Raw genomic sequence first — 27,333 nt, 5'->3', positions numbered from 1 at the left:
ATTTGTCCAATTGGTGATATGTCGTACACTATTGTTAGTACACTTTCGTAGATTATTGCAGTAAATTAACCTATTTAGATATGTAAAATAAAGCTGAAAAGTTTTATTTTTGTTGAGACAAAAAGGCTCTTTTCTCTATGAGTAACCTTTTTGATTAGGCGTTTGCTTTAGAAATTACGATTAAATGATAAGATTGTCAGATTAAATAAAATGTGAATTGCCGCCTTAATTTGGCCACGCCTTTCTACCATTTCGATTGGTCCAATTAGACACGTCAAACTGTCAAGTTAGTTACAACAGTTTCCGCTGCCAAGCGAGAGGCCGCTAGCTGATTTGTCAGAAGAATTTCTTTCAGTTTGTATGCAACCACCACTTCTCTATATATTTGTGTTTTGTGGTTTCAGCACTGTTTTCACAATCACAACATAACCTATAAAACCAAATTACCATGTGTGTGAAGCTAGCGTCCGATCGATATCCAGCAACCAAAATCGAGAACGCAGCATATGCCGGTTGCCAGCGACCAATTTATAGTCCGCGCTCCCTGTTATTTAATCAATATAATGCACGTCTCTCCTGAAATTCCCAAGGGATTTTAATAATTTTTTGTCCAGATATTAACAATGAATACCTAAAACGACCTCTACAAACTAAGGTTTTGTTGTGAAAATTAATTAAAAAGTCGAATGGTAAAAAAATTAAAAAGGCTCTAACTCCCAAAATTCCCAAAGGATTGGGATAAAACTTTTTTCTATAAAAAATAATAAATATCTAATTTGATTTTAGATGGTTGCAAACCTCTACAAAGAAAAGTTTTTTGGTAAAATTTTGAATGAAAAATGAATTTTTAGATGTACAAAAAAAATTTAAAAGCTGTAACTTCCAAAACTCCCAAAGGATTCGAATAAAACTTTTTTATGTCATTACTAATAAATATCTAAACCGATTTCAGATGGTTGCAAATCTCTACAAACGAAAGTTTTTTTGTAAACAATTATTGAAATGTTAGATGTAGAAAAATATAAACGACTATAACTTCCAAAACTCCCAAAGCATTAAAATGAAACTTTTTTGTGCAACTAATAATAAATATCTAAATCGATTTTAGATGGTTGCAAAACTCTATAAACGAAAGTTTTTTGGTAAAAAATTATTGAAGTGTTAGATGTAGAAAAATATAAACTACTATAACTTCCAAAACTCCCAAAGGATTCGAATGAAACTTTTTTACGCAATTACTAATAAATATCTAAATCCATTTAACATGGTTGCAAATCTCTACAAACGAAAGTTTTTTGGTAAAAAATTATTGAAATGTTAGATGTAGAAAAATATAAACGACTATAACTTAGAGCTACTAGCCCCAATGGTTTAATTCCATACTACTATTTGGCTGGACTTCGATCTTGTATTTCTACTCAGAAATCACTATCTTTGTATTTGTTATATAAAAAAATAAACAATTGGAAAGTCTTTTGATTGGTTAAAATAACTCAATTTAATTAGTTTAAATAGAGAGTTTTGCAACATTTCTTAAATCTCATCACTTAAAATGTTTATTATTAATATTAAAAAAAAGTTTTATTCAAATCCTGTGGGAGTTTAGGAAGTTATAGCCTTTAAGTTTTTTTTAATACATCTAACAATTCAATAATTTTTTACCAAAAAACTTTCGTTTGTAGAGATTTGCAACCATGTTAAATCTATTGAGATATTTATTATTAGTTGTATAAAAAAGTTTAATTCGAATCCTTTGGGAGTTTTGGTAGTTATAGCCATTAAGTTTTTTTAATACATCGAACAATTCAATAATTTTTTACCAAAAAACTTTCGTTTGTAGAGTTTTGCAACTATCTAAAATCGATTTAGATATTTATTAGTAATTGCGTAAAAAAGTTTCATTCGAATCCTTTGGGAGTTTTGGGAGTTATAGTAGTTTATATTTTTCTACATCTAACACTCCAATAATTTGTTACCAAAAAACTTTCATTTGTAGAGGTTTGCAACCATATTAAATCAATTTAAATATTTATTATTAGTTGTATAAAACAGTTTCATTCAAATCCTTTGGGAGTTTTGGAAGTTATAGTCGTTTATATTTTTCTACATCTAACATTTCAATAATTTTATACCAAAAGACTTTCGTTTGTAGAGGTTTGCAACCATATTAAATCGATTTAGATATTTATTATCTTTTATAGAAAAAAGTTTTATTCAAATCCTTGGAGAATTGTGGGAGTTAGAGCCTTTTTAATTTTTTTACCATTTGACTTTTTAATTAATTTTCACAACAAAACCTTAGTTTGTAGAGGCTTGAGACCATCGTCAGTCGATTTAGGCATAATATCTGGACAAAAAATTATTAAAATCCCTTGGGAATTTCAGGAGATACGGGCATTATATTGGATTAAATAACAGGGAGAGCGGACTATAAATTGGTCGCTGGCAACCGGCATATGCTGCGTTCTCGATTTTGGTTGCTGGATACAATCGGACGCTAGCTCCACACACATCAAATTACCTGTTTCTGTTTTGTTTTCCGGTGCGTTGTTTTGCTTTATTAAAACCAGATTACATTTGTTAATAAAATAAATATGACTGAAATAAGCAAGATAGTAAGAATAATAGACGCAGAAAATAATTTTGAATACCACATTGAAGTTAAACCGTAAGAATACGAAAGAGCCCAAACAGGTTAGTGCGTTGTATGAGAGCTTTTTAAGTGGTAAATTTTATTATTGTTAAACATTTTAAAACCACAATTATTATTTCAGACATGATCTTTGCAACCAAACTGCTTGAAGAAAATCTGAGAGCTCGATAAATTCAGGAGCTCCTCTAGGCTCCCAAGAAATAAATTCTGCAGGCGATAGTGGATCTGATACAACAGAAGGCCATCATGTTTGGACAGAGCAATCCACAAAATTTTTCTTATGTAGTTACAGAGACATGTAAATGGATTCCTTGAAGAGAACCTATATAGCCATAAAAGATAATAATAGCAAATCTGGTAATAGCCCCAAATCATGGATTTATTTTAAGGTATGTATTTTATATTTATTAAGATATTTCAAATTTAATTTGACTGCCTATTAGTCAAGAAATTATGTACTATTGTGGACTCAAGTCATGTCCCTACATAAACATTGGAATCCAGTAAATCACCCACCACATATTTCCTGTTATTGTTAGGGGATGTCACGATGGATATGTCCTCTGTAGTGGATGATTCTCCGAATTCTGATGTTTACATAGGGACATGATTTGAGTCCACAATTGTACCTAAGCACCTATTTACTCTTAATGTAGGACATGGATGACATTTGGAAAAAAAGGCTTGGGCCAATCCTCTCTCAACTATGGCATCCACTTCAAGAAGTGAAGATGATTTGGCAAACGAGACATTAACTGCTACAGAAACAGGTACATAAAATGTAATGTAAATATGAATTATTCATTCTATAGGGTCAAGTGGGGTAATTGTAAATGGAATATGTAATTTTTATAAATGTCAATATTTTTAAATATATTTGTAAATCAAGTTTTTTGCAGTTTTATGGAATTATGGTTCATTTACAATTACCCGGTGCTATTTACAATTTCTCCTGATATTTGGGGTAAATGTAAATTAGTTTTAGTCTAAATATGGGTGATAATGTTTCAAAACAAAGGATAATTGGAAACAAATGGGCCGATAATAATTTTTCCTTGACTAACATTATGATAGTTTTATATCAAGATCTGTCATTTACAATTACCCCATGTGCAATGTTTACAAAGACACCATTAAATAATACTAAACATTTAAAAGTAGTTTTTATTAAAGAAAAGATGCCTACAAAGCCAATTCTTAAAAAAACATAAAGAAAAATAAAAAACTTAAGTTAACTCAGTTTTTGCCCAATTATGGTCTATTTTTCAAATACACTGACATAGCCAGGAAAAATATACAACAAGTTTCTTTTTTCCAACTTAATTTCGGGGTCTGGTAAAATTGCTACTATTGAGCTGAACTCAATCTCTGTAGTTGGTTCTTCTCGAGCAGCAAAAACAGTAGAATATTTATTTTCTCTTCCAAAACAATCGACATAGATGGAAATCTATCTGTAGTATGCATTGAACAAGTATCTCTTGTTCAATGCATACTACATATTGATAATGGTTTGTTTTCCTTGGGCCCCCCAAAAAGTCTACCACTAAAAACATGCCGAGTTTAAGTTTGTTCCATTCTGGCTGTTCATAATATACTTCTTTCAAATTTTCTTTTATGCAAGATTCCAGAAAATCAGAATCATCTGATTCATTATCTGAGCTACAATTTGTATTGTTTTCATCGAGGTCTTCATTGTCTGATGCAGTTTCAATTGGATTTTTCTTTTTCCCTGTTTTTTTTTTTCTGTTTCTTTTTTAAATCTTTATTTTCTTTATTCTTATTTTTCTTGACTTCTTTTTCCCTTCTTTGAGCTTCAATAATTTTAATTTTTTCTTGGTACTGGATTAATTCTTCTTTTAACAACCTCTAATTTTTCGTAGCTATTATTTTACTTGTGGTTTTAATTGGAGTTTTATGGGTAGAGGTTGAAGGAATAACAAGTTCAGGACCAGAGATTTTAGAAACGTTTTTTCCAAATTTATATCAAGTGTACTGTTTTCTAAGGTAGTATTGGCTTGATTATTTACACTTAATATTTTAAGATTTTCAATAGGAGATTGATCTTCAATATTTTCTGTAAATTGTGTAGGGCTAGTGCATGGTGTGGATGAGTTTTTAGATTTTAGCTGATTTTCTTTATACCTTCTTAACAAAATCTTAAAATCTGGAAAAGGATTAAAATCTGCCTCAGGAAATTTTGTTGAATCAACTGGAAATGTGCCAATGGAAATAAAACCTTTAACGATGTTATCATGTTTCATAGAATCTCTCCAAACCTCTCCTAATAATTCAACAAATTCGGATTTTGATAACCTTATGTTACCTTTACCAATTTGTTTTTTCGTGAAGGTTATTAATTTTTTTGTCCAAGCCGTTTTCACAGGACCGAAGACACATTTATCCAATGGTTGGATATGATTGGATAAATGTGTCTTCGGTCTGATAAATGCCTTATCAGTCAAATGACTCGGAAATTTGTAAACTTGAATGTTGTTATCAAGTACGACAGCTTATGTGAGAACTATGCCCATCATACATTAAAAGAGCTGTTTGATTTGGTGTTCCCCATGTCCTTCTTTTATTCTGAACCTCTTGCACAAAAGCTGTAGAAAACCATTCGAAAAACTGGGGTTCCTCCATCCAACCATTGAATGAAGTAGTGTATAGGGTCCCTGGGTGCGCTTTTTCTGAAATCCATCTTGGTTCAACTGCTGCTCCTTTAAATAGTATATAGGGGGGCAAATACGAACCATCTGCACAAATTGTTGCCAACACTGAAATGGATCCTCCTGTGACACGTACTAAAGCTAAAACCAAATAGGAAGGTAATACAATGTTAGTTAAAAATTAAGGAAACTTATTCATATCTCACTCTGTTACGATTATCTGTTATTCGAATATAATTTAAATTTAGTATTTCGCATATACAAGATAGCCAAATGATTTTTTTACGGTTTGAACATAACCAGAATTAAGAAAATACGATAACTAATAGCTAACGCTATTATTCCGATTTAATTTTAGTTTAATTTTTAGATATAATTTGTTTAACCCTAAATGATTTTAAAAAATATTTTGATGTATTGTGTTTTAAAAAAATTGTCATATCTCACTCTATTACAATGATCTATTATTCGAATGGAATTTAAATGTGGTATTTAGGTTATACAAGATGACTTAAATGATTCTTTTTACATTTTGGATATAACCAGGGTTAGAAAATTAGAACAATTAATCCGTATAGCATTGTCCGATTTGATTCCCAAGTTAATTTTTGAAGTTCATTTGATTTACTATAAATTATTTTTAAAATTTTTCTGATGTATTGTTTTTTAAAAAAATAGTCATATCTTAGTCTAGTACGACTACCTATAATTCAAAAATAATTTAAAATTAGTATTTAGGTTATACAAGATGACTTGAATGATTTTTTTACGTTTTGGACTTGACCAGAAATAAGAAAATATGATAATTAATAGTGTTAGATATTGTTCCGATTTAATTTTAATTTAATTTTTAGATATAATTTGTTTTACCCTAAATGATTTTTAAAAATATTTTGATGTATTGTGTTTTAAATAAAATTAGTATTTAGGTTATACAAGATAACTGAAATGGTTTTTTTTACGTTTTGGACATAACCAGCGTTAAGAAAATGGAACAATTAATCCCTGTAGCAATGTCCGATTTGACTCTAATTTAATTTTTAAAGTTCATGTGACTTACTATAAATTATTTTAGACATTTTTCTGATGTATTGTTTTTTAAAAAAAATAGTCATATCTCACTCTATTACGATTATCTGTTATTCGAATATAATTTAAAATTAGTATTTCGCAAATACAAGTTTGCCAAATGATCTTTTTTACGGTTTGAATATAAACATAATTAAGAAAATACGATAACTAATAGCGTTAGCTATTGTTCCGGTTTCATTTTTAGATATAATTTGTTTAACCATAAATGAATTTTTAAATTGTTCTGATATATTGTGTTTTAAAAAAATAGTCATATCTCACTCTATTACAATGATCTGGTATTCGAATATAATTTAAATTTAGCATTTCGCAAATACAAGATTGCCAAATCATCTTTTTTACGGTTTGAATATATCATACGATAACTAATAGCGTTAGCTATTGTTCCGATATAATTTTAATTTAATTTTTAGATATAATTTGTTTAACCCTAAATGATTTTTAAAAATATTTTGATGTATTGTGTTTTAAGAAAATAATCATATCTCACTCTATTACAATGATCTATTATTCGAATGTAATTTAAATTAGGTATTTAGGTTATACAAGATAACTCAAATGATTCTTTTTACATTTTGAATGTAACCAGGGTTAGGGAATTAGAACAATTAATCTATAGCATTGTCCGATTTGACTCCCAAGTTAATTTTTGAAGTTCATTTGATTTACTATAAATTATTTAAAAAATTTTTCTGATGTATTGTTTTTTAAAAAAAATGGTTATTTCTCACTGTATTACGCTTATCTATTATTCAAATATAATTTAAAATTAGTATTTAGGTTATACAAGATAACTGAAATGATTCTTTTTACGTTTTGGACATAACCAGCATTAAGAAAATAGAACAATTAATCCGTATAGCATTGACCGATTTGACTCTAATTTAATTTGTAAAGTTCATTTGATATACTGTAAATTATTTATTTAAAATTTTTAAATAAATTTTTAAAATTTTTCTGATGTATTGTTCTTAAAAAAAATATTCATATCTTACTCTATTATTCGAATATAATTTAAAATTAGTATTTAGGTTATACAAGATAACTGAAATGATCTTTTTTACGTTTTGGACATAACCAGCGTTAAGAAAATGGAACAATTAATCCCTATAGCAATGCCCGATTTGACTCTAATTTAATTTTTAAAGTTCATGTGATTTACTATAAATTATTCAAAAAAGTAGTCCATTTTTCTCAAAGAGACCTCTTGATAATAAAAATTCAGAGATTAGAGGGACACAAAGTCAATGGTCTCAAAAGATGTTTATTTAAAAAAAATGATTACACGTGTTTCGCCCTAAGGCATCGTCAGATCTAAAAGAACCCTAAGATCTAAATTAACCCAATCGGGAGTTTACTCACTTAACTGCGGGGAATGTAATGTCGTTTACATTGGTCAGTCTGGAAGGAAAATAAAAACGAGAGTGCAGGAACACTTAAGAGAATACAATAAACATAAAGATACCGAAATCACCGAGACTAAATCGGCTTTTGCAAGTCATTTATTGTCCTCAAAACACTTTCCTTCAATCCCAGAAAATGTAAAAATCCTTCATGAGTGCCCCAAGGGAAAGAAGCTTGACCTATTAGAGAAGATGGAAATCACAAGGGCAAAAAGGAGTCCTGTACTGTCTTGTGTGAATGATGTTTTTACCTTCGAACCGCATTTAATTTTCAACAATATTTATCACGACCTGGATAGCACGTAAGTCAAGCGCTTGCCTACGAACCCGATGGTCGCTGGTTCATTTCTCGACCAAGTCATATTTCACTTTTTATTTTTTATTTTATTTTTTGCTTTTTTTCCGTTCTCCCGTTCAACTTAACCTCACTCTGCTTGTTTTGTTTACTTTTATTTAATTAGTTTTGATACCGAAATTAATGTGAACGTCAACATTATTTTTATTTTGTATGTATTTATGTTTGTTTTAACTTAAATGTTTGTGGTGTTAATCCTATAGCTTTACCGGTAAGTCAAATCTCTATATTGTAATTTGTATCTATGCATTGTTGTTTTTGTACTAGGGTTGCTTTCTGTTTTCTTTTAGATCTGACGATGCCTTAGGGCGAAACACGTGTAATCATTTTTTTTAAAATAAACATCTTTTGAGACCATTGACTTTGTGTCCCTCTAATCTCTGAATTTTTACTATAAATTATATTAGAAATTTTACTGATGTATTGCTTTTTAAAAAAATAGTCATATCTCACTCTGTTACGATTATCTGTTATTCGAATATAATTTAAAATTAGTATTTCGCAATTACAAGTTTGCCAAATGATCTTTTTTACGGTTTAAATATAAACAGAATTAAGAAAATACGATAACTAATAGCGTTAGCTATTGTTCCGATTTAATTTTTAGATATAATTTATTTAACCCTAAATGATTTTTAAAAATTTTTTGATGTATTGTATTTTAAAAAATAGTCATATCTCACTCTATTACAATGATCTATTATTTGAATGTAATTTAAATTTGGTATTTAGGTTATACAAGATGACTCAAATGATTCTTTTTACATTTTGGATATAACCAGGGTTACGAAATTAGAACAATTAATCCTTACAGCATTGCCCGATTTGACTCCCAATTTAATTTTTGAAGTTCATTTGATCTAGCATAAATAATTTAAAAAATTTTTCTGATGTATTGATTTTAAAAGAAATAGCCATATCTCACTCTATTACGATTATCTATTATTCGAATATAATTTAAATTTAGTATTTCGCAAATACAAGATTGCCAAATGATCTTTTTTACGGTTTGAATATATCATACGATAACTAATAGCGTTAGCTATTGTTCCGATATAATTTTAATTTAATTTTTAGATATAATTTGTTTAACCCTAAATGATTTTTAAAAATATTTTGATGTATTGTGTTTTAAGAAAATAATCATATCTCACTCTATTACAATGATCTATTATTCGAATGTAATTTAAATTGGGTATTTAGGTTATACAAGATGACTCAAATGATTCTTTTTAGATTTTGAATATAACCAGGGTTAGGAAATTAGAACAATTAATCCCTATAGTATTGTCCGATTTGACTCCCAAGTTAATTTGTTTAACCCTAAATGATTTTAAAAAATATTTTGATGTTTTGTGTTTTAAGAAAATAATCATATCTCACTCTATTACAATGGTCTATTATTCGAATATAATTTAAATTGGGTATTTAGGTTATACAAGATGACTCAAATGATTCTTTTTAGATTTTGAATATAACCAGGGTTAGGAAATTAGAACAATTAATCCCTATAGCATTGTCCGATTTGACTCCCAAGTTAATTTTTTAAGTTCATTTGATTTACTATAAATTCTTTAAAAAAATTTTCTGATGTATTGTTCAAAAAAAAAATTGTTATTTCTCACTCTATTACGCTTATCTATTGCTCAAATATAATTTAAAATTAGTATTTAGGTTATACAAGATAACTGAAATGATTCTTTTTACGTTTTGGACATAACCAGCGTTAAGAAAATGGAACAATTAATCCCTGTAGCAATGTCCGATTTGACTCTAATTTAATTTTTAAAGTTCATATAAATTATTTTAGACATTTTTCTGATGTATTGTTTTTTAAAAAAATAGTCATATCTCACTCTATTACGATTATCTGTTAATCGAATATAATTTAAAATTAATATTTCGCAAATACAAGTTTGCCAAATGATCTTTTTTACGGTTTGATTATAACCAGAATTAAGAAAATACGATAACTAATAGCGTTAGCTTTTGTTCCAATTTAATTTTCAGATATAATTTGTTTAACCCTAAGTAATTTTTTAAAATATTTTGATGTATTGTGTTTAAAAAAAATAGTCATATCTCACTCAATTATGGTTATCTATTATTCAAATTTATTTTAAAATTAATTTTTAGGTTATACAAGATGACCCAAATGATCCTTTTTAAGTTTTGGACATAACCAGAATAAAGAAAATCGATTACTATTACCTATAGCTATTGTTCCGATATGATTTCAATTTAATTTTTAGATATAATTTGTTTAACCCTAAGTAATTTTTTAAAATATTTTGATGTATTGTGTTTAAAAAAATAGTCATATCTCACTCAATTACGGTTATTTATTATTCAAATTTATTTTAAAATTAATATTTAGGTTATACAAGATGACCGAAATGATCCTTTTCAAGTTTTGGACATAATCAGGGTTAAGAAAGTAGAACAATTAATCATTATAGCATTGTCCGATTTTATTCCAATTTAATTTTTGAAGTTCTTTTAATGTATTGTAAATTATTTTTAAATTTTTTCTTATGAATTGTTTTTAAAAAAAATAATGATATCTCACTCTATTACTGTTATCTATTATTCGAATATAATTTAAATTTACTATTTCGCATATACAAGATAGCCAAATGATGTTTTTTACGGATTGAACACAACCAGAATTAAGAAAATATAATAACTAATAGCCTTAAAGATTGTTCCGATTTAATTTTAATTTAATTGTTAGATATAATTTGATTAACCCTAAATGATTTTTAAAAATATTTTAATGTATTGTGTTTAAAAAAAATAGTCATATCTCACTCAATTACTGTTATCTATTATTCAAATTTATTTTAAAATTAATATTTAGGTTATACAAGATGACTCAAATGATTCTTTTTACATTTAGGATATAACCAGGGCTAAGAAATTAGAACAATTAATCCCTATATCATTGTCCGATTTGACTCCCAAGTTAATTTTTGAGGTTCATTTGATTTACTATAAATTATTTTAAAAATTTTTTTGTTTTTAAAAAAAATAGTTATATCTTACTCTATTACGATTATCTGTTATTCGAATATAATTTAAAATTAGTATTTAGGTTATACAAGATGACTTAAATGATTCTTTTTACATTTTGGACATAACCAGCGTTAACAAAATAGAACAATTAATCCCTATAGCAATGTCCGATTTGACTCTAATTTAATTTTTAAAGTTCATGTGATTTACTATAAATTATTTTTAAAGTTTTTCTGATGTATTGTGTTTCAAAAAAATAGTCATATCTCTATGAATTGTCTATGAATTGTTTTCTAAAAAAATTATTATATCTCACTCTATTACTGTTATCTATTATTCGAATATGATTTAAATTTAATTTTTTGTATATACAAGATAGCCAAATGATGTTCTTTACAGTTTGAACACAACCAGAATTAAGAAAATATAATAACTAATAGCAATAACGATTGTTTCGATTTAATTTTAATTTAATTTTTAGATATAATTTGATTAACCCTAAATGATTTTTAAAAATATTTTAATGTATTGTGTTTAAAAAAAAAGTTATATCTCTATTATATCTATTATTGAAATAAAATTTAAAATTAATATTTAGGTTATCAAGATGACCCAAATGATCCTTTTTAAGTTTTGGACATAACCAGGGTTAAGAAAGTAGAACAATAAATCATTATAGGATTGTCCGATTTGATTCAAATTTAATCTTTGAAGTTCATTTGATGTACTGTAAATTATTTTTTAAATGTTTCATATGAATTGTTTTTTAAAAAAATAATTATTTCTCACTCTATTACTGTTTTTTATTATTCGAATATAATTTACATTTACTATTTCGCATATACAAGATAGCCAAATGATGTTTTTTACGGTTTGAACACAACCAGAATTAAGAAAATATAATAACTAATAGCGTTAACGATTGTTCCGATTTAATTTTAAATTAATTTTTAGATATAATTTGATTAACCCTAAATGACTCAAATGATCCTATTTAAGTTTTGGACATAACCAGGGTTAAGAAAATAGAACAATTAATCATTATAGCATTGTCCGATTTGATTCCAATTTAATCTTTGAAGTTCATTTGATGTACTGTATATTATTTTTAAAATTTTTCTTATGAATTGTTTTTAAAAAAATTATTATATCTCACTCTATTACTGTTAAAGTCCAGTGCAACGATATATTAGAATGGTCACCCGTCAAAAAACCAGCATTCCACCTGCCAAACAATGTAAATAGAAGGTGGATGATATTGTTTGGCAGGTGGAATGCTGGTGTTTTGACAGGTGACCATTCTAATATATCGTTGCACTGGACTTTATCTATTATTCAAATAGAATTTAAATTTACTATTTCGCATATACAAGATAGCCAAATGATGTCTTTTACGGTTTGAACACAACCAGAATTAAGAAAATATAATAACTCTTCGCATTAATGATTATTCCGATTTAATTTTAATTTAATTTTTAGATATAATTTGATTAACTCTAAATGATTTTTAAAAATATTTTGATGTATTGTGTTTAAAAAAAATAGTCATATCTCACTCAATTACGGTTATCTATTATTCAAATAAAATTTAAAATTAATATTTAGGTTATCAAGATGACCCAAATGATCCTTTTTAAGTTTTGGACATAACCAGGGTTAAGAAAATAGAACAATTAATCATTATAGCATTGTCCGATTTGATTCCAATTTAATCTTTAAAGTTCATTTGATGGACTGTAAATTATTTTTAAAATTTTTCTTATGAATTGTTTTTTAAAAAAATAATTACATCTCACTCCATTACTGTTATTTATTATTCGAATATAATTTACATTTACTATTTCGCATATACAAGATAGCCAAATGACGCTTTTTACGGTTTGAACACAACCAGAATTAAGAAAATATAATAACTCTTCGCATTAATGATTATTCCGATTTAATTTTAATTTAATTTTTAGATATAATTTGATTAACTCTAAATGATTTTTAAAAATATTTTGATATATTTTGTTTAAAAAAAATAGTCATATCTCACTCAATTACGGTTATCTATTATTCAAATTTATTTAAAAATTAATATTTAGGTTATACAACATGACTCAAATGATCCTTTTTAAGTTTTGGACATAACCAGGGTTAAGAAAATAGAACAATTAATCATTATAGCTTTGTCCGATTTGATTCCAATTTAATCTTTGAAGTTCATTTGATGGACTGTAAATTATTTTTAAAATTTTTCTTATGAATTGTTTTTTAAAAAAATAATTATATCTCACTCTATTACTGATATCTATTATTCGAATATAATTTAAATTTACTATTTCGCGTATACAAGATAGCCAAATGATGTTTTTTGCGGTTTAAACACAACCAGAGTTAAGAAAATGTAATAACTAATAGGGTTGGCGATTGTTCCGATTTAATTTTAATTCAATTTTTAGATATAATTTGATTAACCCTAAATAATTTTTAAAAATAATTTTATGTATTATGTTTTAAAAAAATGGTCATATCTCACTCAATTACGGTTATTTATTATTCAAATTTATTTTAAAATTAATATTTAGGTTATACAAGATGACTCAAATGATCCTTTTTAAGTTTTGGACATAATCAGGGTTAAGAAAATAGAACAATTAATCATTATAGCATTGTCTGATTTGATTCCAATTTAATCTTTGAAGTTCATTTAATGGACTCTAAATTATTTTTAAAATTTTTCTTATGAATTGTTTTTTAAAAAAATAATTATATCTCACTCTATTACTAATATCTATTATTCGAATATAATTTAAATTTATTATTTCGCATATACAAGATCGCCAAATGATGTTTTTTGCGGTTTGAACACAACCAGAATAAAGAAAATCGATTTCTATTACCTATAGCTATTGTTCCGATATGATTTCAATTTAATTTTTAGATATAATTTGTTTAACCCTAAGTAATTTTTTAAAATATTTTGATGTATTGTGTTTAAAAAAAATAGTCATATCTCACTCAATTACGGTTATCTATTATTCAAATAAAATTTAAAATTAATATTTAGGTTATCAAGATGACCCAAATGATCCTTTTTAAGTTTTGGACATAACCAGGGTTAAGAAAATAGAACAATTAATCATTATAGAATTGTCCGATTTGATTCCAATTTAATCTTTGAAGTTCATTTGATGGACTGTAAATTATTTTTAAAATTTTTCTTATGAATTGTTTTTTACAAAAAAATTATATCTCACTCTATTACTGTTATCTATTATTCGAACAGAATTTAAATTTACTATTTCCCACATACAAGATAGCCAAATGATGTTTTTTACGGTGAACACAACCAGAGTTAAGAAAATGTAATAACTAATAGCGTTGGCGATTGTTCCGATTTAATTTTAATACAATTTTTAGATATAATTTGATTAACCCTAAATGATTTTTAATAATAGTTTTATGTATTGTGTTTAAAAAAAATAGTCATATCTCACTCAATTACGGTTATCTATTATTCAAATTTATTTTAAAATTAATATTTAGGTTATACAAGATGACTCAAATGATCCTTTTTAAGTTTTGGACATAACCAGGGTTAAGAAAATAGAACAATTAATCATTATTGCATTGTCCAATTTGATTCCAATTTAATTTTTGAAGTTCATTTGATGTGCTGTAAATTATTTTTAAAATTTTTCCTATGAATTGTTTTTTAAAAGAAATAATCATATCTCACTCTATTACTGTTATCTATTATTCGAATAGAATTTAAATTTACTATTTCCCACATACTAGATAGCCAAATGATGTTTTTTACGGTTTGAACACAACCAGAGTTAAGAAAATGTTAAACTAATAGCGTTGGCGATTGTTCCGATTTAATTTTAATTCAATTTTTAGATATAATTTGATTAACCCTAAATGATTTTTAAAAATAGTTTTATGTATTGTGTTTAAAAAAAATAGTCATATCTCACTCAATTACGGTTATCTATTATTCAAATTTATTTTAAAATTAATATTTAGGTTATACAAGATGACTTAAATGATCCTTTTTAAGTTTTGGACATAACCAGGGTTAAGAAAGTAGAAAAATTAATCATTATAGCATTGTCCGATTTGATTCCAATTTAATGTTTGAAGTTCATTTGATGTACTGTAAATTATTTTTAAAATTTTTCTTATGAATTGTTTGTTAACAAAATAATTTTATCTCACTCTATTACTGTTATCTATTATTCGAATAGAATTTAAATTTACTATTTCGCATATACAAGATAGCCAAATGATGTTTTTTACGATTTGAACACAACCAGAATTAAGAAAATATAATAATTAATAGCGTTAACGATTGTTCCGATTTAATTTTAAATTAATTTTTAGATATAATTTGATTAACCCTAAATGACTCAAATGATCCTTTTTATATTTATATTTTACATTATAGCATTGTCTGATTTGATTCCAATTTAATCTTTGAAGTTCATTTGATGGACTGTAAATTATTTTTAAAATTTTTCTCATGAATTGTTTTTTAAAAAAATAATTATATCTCACTCTATTACTAATATCTATTATTCGTATATAATTTAAATTTACTATTTCCCATATACAAGATAGCCAAATGATGTTTTTTGCGGTTTGAACACAACCAGAATAAAGAAAATCGATTTCTATTACCTATAGCTATTGTTCCGATATGATTTCAATTTAATTTTTAGATATAATTTATTTAACCCTAAGTAATTTTTTAAAATATTTTGATGTATTGTGTTTAAAAAAATAGTCATATCTTGCTCAATTACGGTTATCTATTATTCAAATTTATTTTAAAATTAATATTTAGGTTATACAAGATGACCCAAATGATCCTTTTTAAGTTTTGGACATAACCAGGGTTAAGAAAATAGAACAATTAATCATTATAGCATTGTCCGATTTGATTCCAATTTAATCTTTGAAGTTCATTTGATGTACTGTAAATTATTTTTAAAATTTTTCTTATGAATTGTTTTTTAAAAAAATAATTATATCTCACTCTATTACTGTTATTTATTATTCGAATATAATTTACATTTACTATTTCGCATATACAAGATAGCCAAATGATGTTTTTTACGGTTTGAACACAACCAGAATTAAGAAAATATAATAACTAATAGCGTTAACGATTGTTCCGATTTAATTTTAAATTAATTTTTAGATATAATTTGATTAACCCTAAATGACTCAAATGATCCTATTTAAGTTTTGAACATAAGCAGGGTTAAGAAAATAGAACAATTAATCATTATAGCATTGTCCGATTTGATTCCAATTTAATCTTTGAAGTTCATTTGATGTGCTGTATATTATTTTTAAAATTTTTCTTATGAATTGTTTTTTAAAAAAATTATTATATCTCACTCTATTACTGTTAAGTCCAGTGCAACGATATATTAGAATGGTCACCCGTCAAAACACCAGCATTCCACCTGCCAAACAATGTAAATAGAAGGTGGATGATATTGTTTGGCAGGTGGAATGCTGGTGTTTTGACGGGTGACCATTCTAATATATCGTTGCACTGGACTTTATCTATTATTCAAATAGAATTTAAATTTACTATTTCGCATATACAAGATAGCCAAATGATGTTTTTTACGGTTTGAACACAACCAGAATTAAGAAAATATAATAACTAATAGCGTTAAAGATTGTTCCGTTTTAATTTTAATTTAATTTTTAGATATAATTTGATTAACCCTAGATGACTTTTAAAAATATTTTGATGTATTGTGTTTAAAAAAAATAGTCATATCTCACTCAATTACGGTTATCTGTTATTCAAATTTATTTTAAAATTAATATTTAGGTTATACAAGATGACTCAAATGATCCTTTTTAAGTTTTGGACATAACCAGGGTTAAGAAAATAGAACAATTAATCATTATTGCATTGTCCAATTTGATTCCAATTTAATTTTTGAAGTTCATTTGATGTGCTGTAAATTATTTTTAAAATTTTTCCTATGAATTGTTTTTTAAAAGAAATAATCATATCTCACTCTATTACTGTTATCTATTATTCGAATAGAATTTAAATTTACTATTTCCCACATACTAGATAGCCAAATGATGTTTTTTACGGTTTGAACACAACCAGAGTTAAGAAAATGTTAAACTAATAGCGTTGGCGATTGTTCCGATTTAATTTTAATTCAATTTTTAGATATAATTTGATTAACCCTAAATGATTTTTAAAAATAGTTTTATGTATTGTGTTTAAAAAAAATAGTCATATCTCACTCAATTACGGTTATCTATTATTCAAATTTATTTTAAAATTAATATTTAGGTTATACAAGATGACTCAAATGATCCTTTTTAAGTTTTGGACATAACCAGGGTTAAGAAAGTAGAAAAATTAATCATTATAGCATTGTCCGATTTGATTCCAATTTAATGTTTGAAGTTCATTTGATGTACTGCAAATTATTTTTAAAATTTTTCTTATGAATTGTTTGTTAACAAAATAATTTTATCTCACTCTATTACTGTTATCTATTATTCGAATAGAATTTAAATTTACTATTTCGCATATACAAGATAGCCAAATGATGTTTTTTACGATTTGAACACAACCAGAATTAAGAAAATATAATAATTAATAGCGTTAACGATTGTTCCGATTTAATTTTAAATTAATTTTTAGATATAATTTGATTAACCCTAAATGACTCAAATGATCCTTTTTATATTTATATTTTACATTATAGCATTGTCTGATTTGATTCCAATTTAATCTTTGAAGTTCATTTGATGGACTGTAAATTATTTTTAAAATTTTTCTCATGAATTGTTTTTTAAAAAAATAATTATATCTCACTCTATTACTAATATCTATTATTCGAATATAATTTAAATTTACTATTTCGCATATACAAGATAGCCAAATGATGTTTTTTGCGGTTTGAACACAACCAGAATAAAGAAAATCGATTTCTATTACCTATAGCTATTGTTCCGATATGATTTCAATTTAATTTTTAGATATAATTTATTTAACCCTAAGTAATTTTTTAAAATATTTTGATGTATTGTGTTTAAAAAAAATAGTCATATCTTGCTCAATTACGGTTATCTATTATTCAAATTTATTTTAAAATTAATATTTAGGTTATACAAGATGACCCAAATGATCCTTTTTAAGTTTTGGACATAACCAGGGTTAAGAAAATAGAACAATTAATCATTATAGCATTGTCCGATTTGATTCCAATTTAATCTTTGAAGTTCATTTGATGTACTGTAAATTATTTTTAAAATTTTTCTTATGAATTGTTTTTAAAAAAAATAATTATATCTCACTCTATTACTGTTATTTATTATTCGAATATAATTTACATTTACTATTTCGCATATAAAAGATAGCCAAATGATGTTTTTTACGGTTTGAACACAACCAGAATTAAGAAAATATAATAACTCTTCGCATTAATGATTATTCCGATTTAATTTTTAGATATAATTTGATTAACTCTAAATGATTTTTAAAAATATTTTGATATATTTTGTTTAAAAAAAATAGTCATATCTCACTCAATTACGGTTATCTATTATTCAAATTTATTTAAAAATTAATATTTAGGTTATACAACATGACTCAAATGATCCTTTTTAAGTTTTGGACATAACCAGGGTTAAGAAAATAGAACAATTAATCATTATAGCTTTGTCCGATTTGATTCCAATTTAATCTTTGAAGTTCATTTGGTGGACTGTAAATTATTTTTAAAATTTTTCTTATGAATTGTTTTTTAAAAAAATAATTATATCTCACTCTATTACTGATATCTATTATTCGAATATAATTTAAATTTACTATTTCGCGTATACAAGATAGCCAAATGATGTTTTTTGCGGTTTAAACACAACCAGAGTTAAGAAAATGTAATAACTAATAGGGTTGGCGATTGTTCCGATTTAATTTTAATTCAATTTTTAGATATAATTTGATTAACCCTAAATAATTTTTAAAAATATTTTGATGTATTGTGTTTAAAAAAAATAGTCATATCTTGCTCAATTACGGTTATCTATTATTCAAATTTATTTTAAAATTAATATTTAGGTTATACAAGATGACCCAAATGATCCTTTTTAAGTTTTGGACATAACCAGGGTTAAGAAAATAGAACAATTAATCATTATAGCATTGTCCGATTTGATTCCAATTTAATCTTTGAAGTTCATTTGATGTACTGTAAATTATTTTTAAAATTTTTCTTATGAATTGTTTTTTAAAAAAATAATTATATCTCACTCTATTACTGTTATTTATTATTCGAATATAATTTACATTTACTATTTCGCATATACAAGATAGCCAAATGATGTTTTTTGCGGTTTAAACACAACCAGAGTTAAGAAAATGTAATAACTAATAGGGTTGGCGATTGTTCCGATTTAATTTTAATTTAATTTTTAGATATAATTTGATTAACCCTAGATGACTTTTAAAAATATTTTGATGTATTGTGTTTAAAAAAAATAGTCATATCTCACTCAATTACGGTTATCTATTATTCAAATTTATTTAAAAATTAATATTTAGGTTATACAACATGACTCAAATGATCCTTTTTAAGTTTTGGACATAACCAGGGTTAAGAAAATAGAACAATTAATCATTATAGCATTGTCCGATTTGATTCCAATTTAATCTTTGAAGTTCATTTGATGGACTGTAAATTATTTTTAAATTTTTTCTTATGAATTGTTTTTAAAAAAAATAATGATATCTCACTCTATTACTGTTATCTATTATTCGAATATAATTTAAATTTACTATTTCGCATATACAAGATAGCCAAATGATGTTTTTTACGGATTGAACACAACCAGAATTAAGAAAATATAATAACTAATAGCCTTAAAGATTGTTCCGATTTAATTTTAATTTAATTGTTAGATATAATTTGATTAACCCTAAATGATTTTTAAAAATATTTTAATGTATTGTGTTTAAAAAAAATAGTCATATCTCACTCAATTACTGTTATCTATTATTCAAATTTATTTTAAAATTAATATTTAGGTTATACAAGATGACTCAAATGATTCTTTTTACATTTAGGATATAACCAGGGCTAAGAAATTAGAACAATTAATCCCTATATCATTGTCCGATTTGACTCCCAAGTTAATTTTTGAGGTTCATTTGATTTACTATAAATTATTTTAAAAATTTTTTTGTTTTTAAAAAAAATAGTTATATCTTACTCTATTACGATTATCTGTTATTCGAATATAATTTAAAATTAGTATTTAGGTTATACAAGATGACTTAAATGATTCTTTTTACATTTTGGACATAACCAGCGTTAACAAAATAGAACAATTAATCCCTATAGCAATGTCCGATTTGACTCTAATTTAATTTTTAAAGTTCATGTGATTTACTATAAATTATTTTTGAAGTTTTTCTGATGTATTGTGTTTCAAAAAAATAGTCATATCTCTATGAATTGTCTATGAATTGAATTCATATGAATTGTTTTCTAAAAAAATTATTATATCTCACTCTATTACTGTTATCTATTATTCGAATATGATTTAAATTTAATTTTTTGTATATACAAGATAGCCAAATGATGTTCTTTACAGTTTGAACACAACCAGAATTAAGAAAATATAATAACTAATAGCAATAACGATTGTTTCGATTTAATTTTAATTTAATTTTTAGATATAATTTGATTAACCCTAAATGATTTTTAAAAATATTTTAATGTATTGTGTTTAAAAAAAAAGTTATATATCTATTATATCTATTATTGAAATAAAATTTAAAATTAATATTTAGGTTATCAAGATGACCCAAATGATCCTTTTTAAGTTTTGGACATAACCAGGGTTAAGAAAGTAGAACAATAAATCATTATAGCATTGTCCGATTTGATTCAAATTTAATCTTTGAAGTTCATTTGATGTACTGTAAATTATTTTTTAAATTTTTCATATGAATTGTTTTTTAAAAAAATAATTATTTCTCACTCTATTACTGTTTTTTATTATTCGAATATAATTTACATTTACTATTTCGCATATACAAGATAGCCAAATGATGTTTTTTACGGTTTGAACACAACCAGAATTAAGAAAATATAATAACTAATAGCGTTAACGATTGTTCCGATTTAATTTTAAATTAATTTTTAGATATAATTTGATTAACCCTAAATGACTCAAATGATCCTATTTAAGTTTTGGACATAACCAGGGTTAAGAAAATAGAACAATTAATCATTATAGCATTGTCCGATTTGATTCCAATTTAATCTTTGAAGTTCATTTGATGTACTGTATATTATTTTTAAAATTTTTCTTATGAATTGTTTTTAAAAAAAATTATTATATCTCACTCTATTACTGTTAAAGTCCAGTGCAACGATATATTAGAATGGTCACCCGTCAAAAAACCAGCATTCCACCTGCCAAACAATGTAAATAGAAGGTGGATGATATTGTTTGGCAGGTGGAATGCTGGTGTTTTGACAGGTGACCATTCTAATATATCGTTGCACTGGACTTTATCTATTATTCAAATAGAATTTAAATTTACTATTTCGCATATACAAGATAGCCAAATGATGTCTTTTACGGTTTGAACACAACCAGAATTAAGAAAATATAATAACTCTTCGCATTAATGATTATTCCGATTTAATTTTAATTTAATTTTTAGATATAATTTGATTAACTCTAAATGATTTTTAAAAATATTTTGATGTATTGTGTTTAAAAAAAATAGTCATATCTCACTCAATTACGGTTATCTATTATTCAAATAAAATTTAAAATTAATATTTAGGTTATCAAGATGACCCAAATGATCCTTTTTAAGTTTTGGACATAACCAGGGTTAAGAAAATAGAACAATTAATCATTATAGCATTGTCCGATTTGATTCCAATTTAATCTTTGAAGTTCATTTGATGGACTGTAAATTATTTTTAAAATTTTTCTTATGAATTGTTTTTTACAAAAAAATTATATCTCACTCTATTACTGTTATCTATTATTCGAACAGAATTTAAATTTACTATTTCCCACATACAAGATAGCCAAATGATGTTTTTTACGGTGAACACAACCAGAGTTAAGAAAATGTAATAACTAATAGCGTTGGCGATTGTTCCGATTTAATTTTAATACAATTTTTAGATATAATTTGATTAACCCTAAATGATTTTTAAAAATAGTTTTATGTATTGTGTTTAAAAAAAATAGTCATATCTCACTCAATTACGGTTATCTATTATTCAAATTTATTTTAAAATTAATATTTAGGTTATACAAGATGACTCAAATGATCCTTTTTAAGTTTTGGACATAACCAGGGTTAAGAAAATAGAACAATTAATCATTATTGCATTGTCCAATTTGATTCCAATTTAATTTTTGAAGTTCATTTGATGTGCTGTAAATTATTTTTAAAATTTTTCCTATGAATTGTTTTTTAAAAGAAATAATCATATCTCACTCTATTACTGTTATCTATTATTCGAATAGAATTTAAATTTACTATTTCCCACATACTAGATAGCCAAATGATGTTTTTTACGGTTTGAACACAACCAGAGTTAAGAAAATGTTAAACTAATAGCGTTGGCGATTGTTCCGATTTAATTTTAATTCAATTTTTAGATATAATTTGATTAACCCTAAATGATTTTTAAAAATAGTTTTATGTATTGTGTTTAAAAAAAATAGTCATATCTCACTCAATTACGGTTATCTATTATTCAAATTTATTTTAAAATTAATATTTAGGTTATACAAGATGACTCAAATGATCCTTTTTAAGTTTTGGACATAACCAGGGTTAAGAAAGTAGAAAAATTAATCATTATAGCATTGTCCGATTTGATTCCAATTTAATGTTTGAAGTTCATTTGATGTACTGTAAATTATTTTTAAAATTTTTCTTATGAATTGTTTGTTAACAAAATAATTTTATCTCACTCTATTACTGTTATCTATTATTCGAATAGAATTTAAATTTACTATTTCGCATATACAAGATAGCCAAATGATGTTTTTTACGATTTGAACACAACCAGAATTAAGAAAATATAATAATTAATAGCGTTAACGATTGTTCCGATTTAATTTTAAATTAATTTTTAGATATAATTTGATTAACCCTAAATGTCTCAAATGATCCTTTTTATATTTATATTTTACATTATAGCATTGTCTGATTTGATTCCAATTTAATCTTTGAAGTTCATTTGATGGACTGTAAATTATTTTTAAAATTTTTCTCATGAATTGTTTTTTAAAAAAATAATTATATCTCACTCTATTACTAATATCTATTATTCGTATATAATTTAAATTTACTATTTCCCATATACAAGATAGCCAAATGATGTTTTTTGCGGTTTGAACACAACCAGAATAAAGAAAATCAATTTCTATTACCTATAGCTATTGTTCCGATATGATTTCAATTTAATTTTTAGATATAATTTATTTAACCCTAAGTAATTTTTTAAAATATTTTGATGTATTGTGTTTAAAAAAATAGTCATATCTTGCTCAATTACGGTTATCTATTATTCAAATTTATTTTAAAATTAATATTTAGGTTATACAAGATGACCCAAATGATCCTTTTTAAGTTTTGGACATAACCAGGGTTAAGAAAATAGAACAATTAATCATTATAGCATTGTCCGATTTGATTCCAATTTAATCTTTGAAGTTCATTTGATGTACTGTAAATTATTTTTAAAATTTTTCTCATGAATTATTTTAAAAAAAAATATTTCTCAAAATATTTTAAAAATATTTCTCACTCTATTACTATTTTTTATTATTCGAATATAATTTACATTTACTATTTCGCATATACAAGATAGCCAAATGATGTTTTTTACGGTTTGAACACAACCAGAATTAAGAAAATATAATAACTAATAGCGTTAACGATTGTTCCGATTTAATTTTAAATTAATTTTTAGATATAATTTGATTAACCCTTAATGACTCAAATTATCCTTTTTAAGTTTTGGACATAACCAGGGTTAAGAAAATAGAACAATTAATCATTATAGCATTGTCCGATTTGATTCCAATTTAATCTTTGAAGTTCATTTGATGTACTGTAAATTATTTTTAAAATTTTTTTTATGAATTGTTTTTAAAAAAAATTATTATATCTCACTCTATTACTGTTATCTATTATTCGAATAGAATTTAAATTTACTATTTCGCATATACAAGATAGCCAAATGATGTTTTTTACGGTTTGAACACAACCAGAATTAAGAAAATATAATAACTAATAGCGTTGGCGATTGTTCCGTTTTAATTTTTAGATATATTGATTAACCCTAAATGACTTTTAAAAATATTTTGATGTATTGTGTTTAAAAAAATAGTCATATCTCACTCAATTACGGTTATCTATTATTCAAATTTATTTTAAAATTAACATTTAGGTTATACAAGATGACTCAAATGATCCTTTTTAAGTTTTGGACATAACCAGGGTTAAGAAAAAAGAACAATTAATCATTATAGCATTGTCCGATTTGATTCCAATTTAATCTTTGAAGTTCATTTGATGTACTGTAAATTATTTTTAAAAAAATAATTTTTCTCAAAATATTTTAAAAATATTTTTCACTCTATTACTATTTTTTATTATTCGAATATAATTTACATTTACTATTTTGCATATACAAGATAGACAAATGATGTTTTTTACGGTTTGAACACAACCAGAATTAAGAAAATATAATAACTAATAGCGTTAACGATTGTTCCGATTTAATTTTAAATTAATTTTTAGATATAATTTGATTAACCCTTAATGACTCAAATTATCCTTTTTAAGTTTTGGACATAACCAGGGTTAAGAAAATAGAACAATTAATCATTATAGCATTGTCCGATTTGCTTCCAATTTAATCTTTGAAGTTTATTTGATGTACTGTAAATTATTTTTTAAATTTTTCTTATGAATTGTTTTTTAAAAAAATAATATTTTTCAAAATATTTCAAAAATATTTTTCACTCTATTACTGTTTTTTATTATTCGAATATAATTTACATTTACTATTTCGCATATACAAGATAGCCAAATGATGTTTTTTACGGCTTGAACACAACCAGAATTAAGAAAATATAATAACTAATAGCGTTAACGATTGTTCCGATTTAATTTTAAATTAATTTTTAGATATAATTTGATTAACCCTAAATGACTCAAATGATCCTTTTTAAGTTTTGAACATAACCAGGGTTAAGAAAATAGAACAATTAATCATTATAGCATTGTCCGATTTGATTCCAATTTAATCTTTGAAGTTCATTTGATGTACTGTAAATTATTTTTAAAATTTTTCTCATGAATTATTTTAAAAAAAAATATTTCTCAAAATATTTTAAAAATATTTCTCACTCTATTACTATTTTTTATTATTCGAATATAATTTACATTTACTATTTCGCATTAACAAGATAGCCAAATGATGTTTTTTACGGTTTGAACACAACCAGAATTAAGAAAATATAATAACTAATAGCGTTAACGATTGTTCCGATTTAATTTTAAATTAATTTTTAGATATAATTTGATTAACCCTTAATGACTCAAATTATCCTTTTTAAGTTTTGGACATAACCAGGGTTAAGAAAATAGAACAATTAATCATTATAGCATTGTCCGATTTGCTTCCAATTTAATCTTTGAAGTTTATTTGATGTACTGTAAATTATTTTTAAAATTTTTCTTATGAATTGTTTTTTAAAAAAAATATTATATCTCACTCTATTACTGTTATCTATTATTCGAATAGAATTTAAATTTACTATTTCGCATATACAAGATAGCCAAATAATGTTTTTTACGGTTTGAACACAACCAGAATTAAGAAAATATAATAACTAATAGCGTTAACGATTGTTCCGATTTAATTTTAAATTAATTTTTAGATATAATTTGATTAACCCTTAATGACTCAAATGATCCTTTTTAAGTTTTGGACATAACCAGGGTTAAGAAAATAGAACAATTAATCATTATAGCATTGTCCGATTTGATTCCAATTTAATCTTTGAAGTTTATTTGATGTACTGTAAATTATTTTTTTAAATTTTTCTTATGAATTGTTTTTTAAAAAAATAATATTTTTCAAAATATTTCAAAAATATTTTTCACTCTATTACTGTTTTTTATTATTCGAATATAATTTACATTTACTATTTCGCATATACAAGATAGCCAAATGATGTTTTTTACGGCTTGAACACAACCAGAATTAAGAAAATATAATAACTAATAGCGTTAACGATTGTTCCGATTTAATTTTAAATTAATTTTTAGATATAATTTGATTAACCCTAAATGACTCAAATGATCCTTTTTAAGTTTTGAACATAACCAGGGTTAAGAAAATAGAACAATTAATCATTATAGCATTGTCCGATTTGATTCCAATTTAATCTTTGAAGTTCATTTGATGTACTGTAAATTATTTTTAAAATTTTTCTCATGAATTATTTAAAAAAAAAAATATTTCTCAAAATATTTTAAAAATATTTCTCACTCTATTACTATTTTTTATTATTCGAATATAATTTACATTTACTATTTCGCATAAACAAGATAGCCAAATGATGTTTTTTACGGTTTGAACACAACCAGAATTAAGAAAATATAATAACTAATAGCGTTAACGATTGTTCCGATTTAATTTTAAATTAATTTTTAGATATAATTTGATTAACCCTAAATGACTCAAATGATCCTTTTTAAGTTTTGGACATAACCAGGGTTAAGAAAATAGAACAATTAATCATTATAGCATTGTCCGATTTGATTCCAATTTAATCTTTGAAGTTCATTTGATGTACTGTAAATTATTTTTAAAATTTTTCTTATGAATTGTTTTTTAAAAAAATAATATTTTTCAAAATATTTTAAAAATGTTTTTCACTCATTACTATTTTTTATTATTCGAATATAATTTACATTTACTATTTCGCATATACAAGATAGCCAAATGATGTTTTTTACGGTTTGAACACAACCAGAATTAAGAAAATATAATAACTAATAGCGTTAACGATTGTTCCGATTTAATTTTAAATTAATTTTTAGAT

General features: G+C 24.8%; 1 long non-coding RNA gene across 1 annotated transcript; it reads left to right on the top strand.

Annotated features, from left to right (window-relative positions):
* The first annotated feature begins 2,566 nt into the window (after positions 1–2,566).
* LOC126738948 (uncharacterized) lies at positions 2,567–3,770 on the top strand. Its single transcript, XR_007661497.1, has 3 exons — positions 2,567–2,694; positions 2,775–3,042; positions 3,310–3,770. It is a non-coding gene; the product is annotated as an uncharacterized LOC126738948 (long non-coding RNA).
* Positions 3,771–27,333: the final 23,563 nt, after the last annotated feature.

The sequence above is a fragment of the Anthonomus grandis genome, chromosome 7 (assembly GCF_022605725.1).
Source record: "Anthonomus grandis grandis chromosome 7, icAntGran1.3, whole genome shotgun sequence".
Taxonomy (NCBI): Eukaryota; Metazoa; Arthropoda; class Insecta; order Coleoptera; family Curculionidae; genus Anthonomus; species Anthonomus grandis.
The sequence above is the reverse complement of the archived record's forward strand: the minus strand, read 5'-3'. Positions and strand labels throughout refer to the sequence as shown.